The sequence below is a fragment of the Myotis davidii genome, unplaced genomic scaffold (assembly GCF_000327345.1).
Source record: "Myotis davidii unplaced genomic scaffold, ASM32734v1 scaffold397, whole genome shotgun sequence".
Classification (NCBI taxonomy): domain Eukaryota; kingdom Metazoa; phylum Chordata; class Mammalia; order Chiroptera; family Vespertilionidae; genus Myotis; species Myotis davidii.
Genome location: NW_006288192.1, coordinates 281,723 through 289,477, shown reverse-complemented (window position 1 = coordinate 289,477; position 7,755 = coordinate 281,723).

Sequence of the window (7,755 nt, the reverse complement as noted above, 5' to 3'; positions counted from 1 at the left end):
ATAGGATTTAAAGAGATTTATTATAAGGAATTGACTCACATGATTATAGAGACTGACAAGTACCAAGATCGGCACTTGGCAAATTGAAGACCCGGGAAAGCTAATAGTGTAGTTTTATTCAGGGTGGGAAGGAAGATCTGAGAACCAGGAGAGCTGATGAGGTAACTTTAGCCTTAAGAATCAGGAAGAGCCAATGTTTCAATTCAAGTCCAAAGGCAGGGGAAAAAACAATGTCCCAGTTCAAAAACAGTCAGGCAGGAGGAATTCCATCCTATTTGAGAGAAATTAGACTTTTGCTCTATTCAGACCTACAGCTCATTGAGTGATGTCTACCCATATTAGGGAGGGCAATTAGACTGCTTTACTCAGTCTATCAAGTTTAATGTTAAACTTATAAAAAGTACCTTCACAGACACAGCCAGAACATCATTTAACCAAATATCTGAGCACTGTGTGGTCCAATGAAGTTGACATAGGAAATCGTCCATCACAAAGAGTAACAGGAAATATATAATCTATTGACATAAGAATCCAAGGCAGGAGGAGGAGGAGGAAAGGAGAATAGTCTGTCATTAGCAAGGAGTATCAAAGAAAATACCTAACTCCTGGATCAATAATAGAGTATGTTAGAGAAAAAATTCGCCATTTAAAAAGACTGCACTGAGTGTCATTAGGGTAGACCAGCTGACAGTTAGAATAAGGAGGTGAAGGAAATATGAAGAGAAACTATTGAAAATAGTAGTATTTTACTGAACATGGACTCTAATTACCAGAGAGCAAACAGACACTTTTCAAGAGTTGAAAAAATAGAATTAAAACAAAAATAGACAAGTTAAATATGGAGATGAAGTTACCTGGAATACCTGTTGGAACGATATACTAGTACAAAGGATAAAAGGGCATAATGGGATTAGTCCCAATGGTTCCAAAACAAAGTAGTGGTGGTGGTACTCTGATCATTGCTGGCCAGAGAGGAAGGGTGGTGGTTTTGTTTGAGAGCAGGTCTATTATACTCATGATGTTTTCCACCCAATATGGTGACTTTCCCCCTTAATATTTTTTCTATGTATTTTTTTTTTCATTTTGAAAAATGCAGCATCTGAACTGCTATAATAGGCTCATGTTTATTCAATAAACTGTCATGCCACTAGAATGGAAGTCTCTTGAAGACAGGATTTACACTATGAACATTCACTCTAAATTTAGTTGATCCTATAGAATTATTCAATTTTTCTACCAAGGACCAAACTTGATGCATTTTTTTCAATCTATCCCTTGTCTGTTCAACTTATCATCAGACCTAGCCATCTCTTCTGGCCTTTGAGAGAGCACTAACAATTCCAGCTTCTCCAGAAGCCATAACTGAAAGAAAGGGAGAAAAGACCCTGTCCCAACTCAGTGTGACCATAGAAACCCATTACTCATGGTAATAGGCTGAATGGTAGCCCCCACTCCCTCAAATACATGCCTACATTTGAATTCCTGAAAATAGAATGTTATTTTGTTTGGAAAAAAGTTTATTTGTTGACGTAACTAAGTTAAGTATCTTCAGATCATTGGGGCTTATCTAAGTGGTCCCAAAATCCAATGGCAAGTGTCCCTATAAAAGTGAGACTAAGAAAGATTTTCAGACGGAAGAGAAGTCAATGCAACACTGAGACAGAGATCAAAGTGATGCAAGCACTAGGCACCAGAAGGTGGGAAAGGAAATAAAACATGGCTCTTTTCTAGAGCCTTTAGAGGGAGTGCAGATATTCATACACCTTAATTTCACACATCTGGATTAAAAATGCAAGAGAACAAATTCATGCTGTTTTAAGTCACTGAGCTTGTAATATAACAAGTTACTAGTGGTAATTTGTCATATTCTGATAGAATACTAAGACACACCTTTCAAATGTAACCCATTCCCCATATGAACTCACTCCTCTATTACATTATATCTTTCTTTGATATGTATGCTTATTCAAGCAGAATCATGGTGTGTGGTAACTTTAGAATCACATAGACCTTAATTTAACTCATGGAATGGGTACTCACTGGTCATACATTTTGAACAAGTATTTACATCTCACTGAGCCTCACTTTCCTGTTAAATATGGATAATAATATTTTTCCAGGTTGTGATAAGGTTGGAGATAATATGTTGTACTTAGCAGAGAGTTTGGCATACTGTACGCATTCACTCAGAAATGTTAATGTATTCAGTGCTTCATGGGACCACCCTAGTGATGACTAACATTAAAATGTCCAAGGGATTGATAAACACATCTACATAAACAAGTCTACCCAAGAACAAGAACACAATCCCATTTTTTGAAAATTCCTCCATTTAGATTTCCCTTTATCAATATTTCTTAATAAAAGCAAGACCCGGGGCTTCTCAATTATAACCTTAATTCTGAGGCAGCCTTGTGAAGGCGATCTTAGCTACTTCCAGCAGTCTTTATATATCTCAATTTCAGCATCTACAAAGACTTTTAAAATGCCTCCTGAGATACACAAAGATCTATAAACAAATAAAAACCATAACCATTTTCACCTTTGATGTGAACTGTATCATCATTGGGCCATTAACAACATTGACAATAGACGTCTACTCAAATGGTTACTTTTTGCAAAAGAGAATCAATCATATGTCCCAGGTTAAAAGCTACTTCAACAACTGTCAAAGCATGTGTCAGTAAAACCAAGGTCATATCTTGTATGTCTGCTTCCATAGACATCATCGTAAAACAATTTCTCCCATAGCATATGGCTAGATGAACTTAGTGTCCCAAGAAATTATACCAAAATGGGTTTCAGAATATTGTTTGTCTTTTTCAAGTGCATCTGCAGGTATTTTTACTTATTTTTCATTTAAAAAATATATTTTATTGATTTCAGACAGGAAGGGAGAGGGAGAGAGAGATAGAAACATCAATGATGAGAGAAAATCATTGTTTGGCTGCCTCCTGAAAGCCGCCACTGGGGACTGAGCCTGCAACCCGGGCATGTGCCCTGACCTCATGGTTCATAGGTCAACGCTCAACCACTGAGCTACAGCAGCTGGGCTGCAGGTATTTTTAAAGAGTTGAACAGAACTCATAATTGACAATGGCCTATCATTCAATGATTTTGAATACTTTATTTACATTCTATTGGCATTTTCATATTCTATCTAACAGTGTCTTAATATGAGGATATAGAGATATTATTCACTTGATATGAGCACCATAAAAGACAGGGAGTTTTCCAGCATCATGTTAGCTTCTGAACAACATGCCCATGAAACTATAGCTCTTGCAGGGTATGGCTGTGGTATCATTATTATTAGAGACAGGGCGAAGTACAGCTCAGTAAATAGATACTCTCCCCCCTTCTCTCTCTAGCTCCTAAAAATGGTTGACGTCCATGCAACTGGTCAAAACATTCCCCTCAGGTTTCCTGGAATAATCCATATAGTGTTAAAGGAGTATGAAGAAAGGATAAGATCGTGTCTGATGTTTGTATATATGTGTTCAGGGGAAGGAGGTTGAGACCTGAGAAGACTTCATTGAGAAAGTAAACATTTGAACAAGACCAGCAACAGCCATAGAACAGAATGTCATGCAAATACTAGATATCAAAGAAACATTTCTATAATGATTTCCTGTTGAAAACTTAGAAATCACTATCAATAATGTTTTTATTTCAATGTGCAATTTAACAGCAGACATTTTAGAAATAACCAAAACGTGCTAAATATGCAATTCTTAAAAGATAAGGACATTTAAATAAAATATTTTCTCAATTTTCATTATCATATTCATATGTATGAGGGTAGCTATCATCCCACAGGCAGATATACCAAGGTCACTGTACAATAGAATATTGCATCCAGAATTATTTTTAATGTACCTTTAGAAAATTTAGACCTAAACGTGTATAGGCTAAGTGTACTTAGAGAAACTAACTGTTCCATGGTTGACTTATCAGTCATGGGAAGGTGGAAGTACAAAAAAATTGCATGGAAATAAGAGAATATACAAGAACAGTTACTTTAAAACAGTCAACTACTGCATTCTTATAGACATGGCTCTAGTGTTGCCATTTTAAAAAATCATTATTTTTCTTTCTCCAAAAGTGTCCTTTGACCTCAAACTTAAATCAGTGCCATTTTCTAATCTCCCTAGGATGGCAGCATGAATCCAGTGTTTTCTATAATGAATTTTTTCAAATACACATATATCTCCAGCAGAGCATAAAAGAGTTTAATGTTATCATTAACACTAAAGTGATATGGAAAGCAAAAGCTATGTACATCATTGCTAAACCTCACAAAGATTTCCACTCTCAGATATCCTCACTTACTACTTTTCTTTGGTAAATTAAATAAGGAAATGATAATGGCTCATTAAGTGCTGAAACACTTTACAAAAAGAGCTCCATGTCGTCTTTCTTTAGCAGAAAGGCTTATTTTCCTTCTTAGGGCATGCACATACCAGTCTTCTTCCTTGTTGTATTTATTAAGGTAATGATGCCTGAATTTTCTGACTTCCCTCAAACTCTGATTATTTCATGCAATGACTTTTTTCACAATGCTTGCTTAAAATTATTTATTGATCCATTTATACAGGGTGGGACAAAAGTTACAGTTGTTCATATGGAAAACAATACAATGATTAATAACTAATATAAAAACAAACTGTTTTGTGTACTCACAACTGTAATCATATTTTTGCCCCACCCTGTACAAGAAATATTTACTAGTGCCTACAAGATATTTGATTTTATCTAAGTACTAGGAACATAGTGAAGAAAGAGGCAAGCGAGGACCCTGACTTGATAGAGCTTGCATTCTAATAGGAGACACTAAAAAATTACATAAATGATCATTTAACAAATGTTCCAAGGGAGGAGTGTAGCATGTTTACAAGATAACCTAGTGTTGTGGAGTGTGTATGTGTGTGTGGGTTGCAGGGAGGGAGGTTGACCAGATTAGGCCACTCCAGAAGAGTTAGATATAAGGTAAGATCAGAAGGATGTTTGCATTAGCTTGTTAAAAAAAAAAATTGGGGAAATTTCCCCAGCCAGAGAAATAGCATGCTGATGTCCTTGAGGAAGAAAAAAAAAATATGACAGTGCTGAAATTAAAGAAAGCCAGTTGAGCTGGAGCTTAGAGTGAAGAATAGAAAGGGAAAGATGAATTCAGAGAGAAGGGGTAGGGGAAGTAGAGTCAGATTGTATTTACCCATAGCAAAGTATTTGGATTTGACCAACTACTGCAAGCACTCCTAGAATTAGATGAAATGAAGAAAATCATGCTGATTAGCTAGAAGTCTTTGTACAAATGTATCTGAAGATAAATGCACATCAAAACGAAAATGACTCATATCACCAAAGTGTGCAATTGTTATATTGAGTTGATTGATTGGAATATATTATCTTATCTACACTAATAAAAGACAAAGATGCTAATTGACTGCACTTTCGCTATGCCCTAAGCCACACCCATCAGCCAATCAGAGTGACTATATGCAAATTAACCCAACCAAGATGACGGCCAGCAGCCATGGAGCTGGAGCAAGCAGGAGGCTTAGTTGCCCAGGCAATGGAGGAAGCCAAACTTCCCACCTGCCCTGAGCCGGCTGTGGACTCCACTCATAGCAACAAAGATTCAATTATAGAAGACAAATCCCAAATACTTGCTTCCAGCCAGCCTCCACTGGGAGCTTGGGTGGCTGGGAGTTGTGGCCAGCCTGCAAACAGCCATCAGCCCCTTACCCAGGCAGCCCAGGCACCCAAGCAGGACCTGGTGCCTGCCAGTACAGTGGTGGTGGTGGCAGCCTCTCCCGCCTCCTCAGCAGCACTAAGGATGTCTGACTGCAGCTTAGGCCCGCTCCCTGCTGGCAAGTGCACATCCCCTGAGGGCTCCCGGGCTGCCAGAGGGATGTCTGACTGCCAGCTTAGGCCCAATCCCTCAGGGAGCGGGCCTAAGCCAGCAGGTGGTCATCCCCCAAGGGGTTCCAGACTGCGAGAGGACACAGGCTGAGCTGAGGGACACCCCCCCCCCCCGAGTGTACAAATTTTTGTGCACCAGGCCTCTAGTCCTATATAATAAAACCCTAATATGCAAATTGACTGAGCGGCAGAACGACTAGTCGCTGTGACACACATTGACCACCAGGGAGCAGACACTCAATGCAGGAGCTGTCCCTGGTGGGCAATGTGCTCCCACAGGGGGAGCACCACTCAGCCAAAAGCCATGCTCATGGCTGGCGAGCACAATGGCAGTGGTAAGATCCTCTCCCACCTCCACTGCAGGTGGGCAGTAAGGAGCAAGGGGTCCCAGGCTGCATCCAGGGGATCAGGCCAAAGCTGGCAGGAGGATATCCCCCAAGAGGTCCTGGACTGTGAGGGGGCACAGGCCAGGCTGAGGGCCCCCACCTTGGTGCATGAATTTCATGCACTGGGCCTCTAGTCGTATATAATATGCAAATTGACTGAATGGCAGCATGACCGGCAATGCTCCTGCATTGAGTGTCTGCCCCCAGAAAGGGAGGTGACTGGCAGCAGTGATCAGGTGATGGGGCTGGCCAGCGGGTGGCACCAGACCACCAGCCAAGGCAGGCACTAGTGGGACCCCCCAGTCGCCCTGCCTGCCAGTCACCCCACAGAGGGAGATGACCCGTGGCAGCAGTGGGGGGTAGGGCCAACCAGTTGGTGGCACCAGGCCGCCAGCCAAGGCAGGTGCCAATTGGAACCCCCCTATCGCCCCACCTGCTGGTCACCCCACAGATGGCCCTGATTGCCAGCCAGGCCTAGGGACCTTACCCTATATATCGGGAACAGTCTCTTATATTTAAAATTTAAAACCTGGCAAGGCTACTCTAACACTTAAAAAAACAGGATGATGCATCGATGACATGCATGGACTCTGGCTTGCACATTTTGTACATTTTGTGGTTAGCCCTGATTCAGTCACAACTGTGTAGCAAAGCCAATTACTTCTCTCTGCTTCAGTTTTTATACCCATAAGATGGGAAAAATGGTACTACTGCCTCAGAAGGATCATGCTATGTACTACTTTTTATAATCAGGGGGAAAAAAATGTAGCTGTGCATACAACAGCAAGATGCCTTTCACCTGTATGAAAAGTATGGTCACTGGTGCATGCAGTGTCCCAAATTGAGAAAGGGATATCTGACTGCCAGTTTAGGCCAAACATCCCCCAAGGGGTCCCAGATTGCAAGAGGATGCAGGTCAGGCTGAGTGACCCACACCTGTATGAAAAGTATGGTCACTGGTGCATGCAGTGTCCCAAATTGAGAAAGGGATATCTGACTGCCAGTTTAGGCCAAACATCCCCCAAGGGGTCCCAGATTGCAAGAGGATGCAGGTCAGGCTGAGTGCCCCCTCCCAACCCCGTGCATGAATTTTGTGCACTAGGCCTCTAGTTAAGAATAAAGGTCCAATAAAAAACAAAAGAAAGTAAGATGCTATGAACATGGATGGACAGAGCTTTGTGTAGACTGAGTCATGTGGTAAGTGAATATTTAATTGCCAAAGTTGCTGTGCCATTTGGTATTCCACCAGAAATGTGAGATTTCTAGTGGCTCCATATTTTTGCCAGCATTTGATATAACCTATTTTTTTGTTTGGTTGGATGGTTTAGTCTTAATTTTAGCAATCCCCATAGGTGGATAGTAGATCTCTTGGTGGTTTTACTTTGCTTTCCTCTGATGACTAATGATAGTACTCTTTTTTCATGTGTTCATTTTCTACAACTTCCCG